Source organism: Octopus bimaculoides, chromosome 9 (assembly GCF_001194135.2).
Source record: "Octopus bimaculoides isolate UCB-OBI-ISO-001 chromosome 9, ASM119413v2, whole genome shotgun sequence".
NCBI lineage: Eukaryota > Metazoa > Mollusca > Cephalopoda > Octopoda > Octopodidae > Octopus > Octopus bimaculoides.
In genome coordinates this window covers 29,603,757-29,604,373 of record NC_068989.1, presented here as the reverse complement: position 1 = coordinate 29,604,373, position 617 = coordinate 29,603,757, and the positions used below count along the sequence as shown (strand labels likewise).

Sequence of the window (617 nt, the reverse complement as noted above, 5' to 3'; positions counted from 1 at the left end):
TACATAATAAATAATATATGCATAGAAAATTTCATTAAAAAATATTCATTTTTCTGAAAGTTATGACCTTCCAAATTCAGTGGGGTACAACTCTGTAGTTATGCCACATTGACGAACATGAGTTATATTTTTGTGAATGATTGCACGTGTATGCGTTTGAGAGAGGAAGAGGGGAGAAATTAATAGAGAACGAGAGCAATGTGTATGTTGTTGTCACAGATCACGTATGTGTGGTTGTGTGTGTTTTTACGTAACAATGTTATGAAAAATAGGTAAAGAATACTGAGAGGAAAGTTTAATCTATGACTTTGTATGTATCACTTTCTCTCTCTCTCTCTCTCTCCCTCTTTTACTCTTACTCTCTATATTATATGTTGAGCACATGTGTAAGAACACCGTTCCAGGTAGAAGGGAAGGAATATAGAAGTTGCTAGAAACAACAGCCAAATCTCCCTTAAATCACACAAAGTAAACGGAATTTTAAAAATCTAATTACTGCACTGGAAAGTTGACATCGAGAAAATTCCATTCATGTAAAAAATTTTACGAAAAAGTGGAAAATGTGGATTTCTATTGATGCAACACACACACACACACACACTCACAAACTCAGCTTT

The 617-nt window shown here is 34.0% G+C and overlaps 1 protein-coding gene across 10 annotated transcripts in view; it reads left to right on the top strand.

The window, feature by feature from the left end:
- Positions 1–617, top strand: part of LOC106873313 (partitioning defective 3 homolog) — a 230,947-nt gene that overhangs the window by 148,402 nt on the left and 81,928 nt on the right. The window lies entirely within an intron of this gene.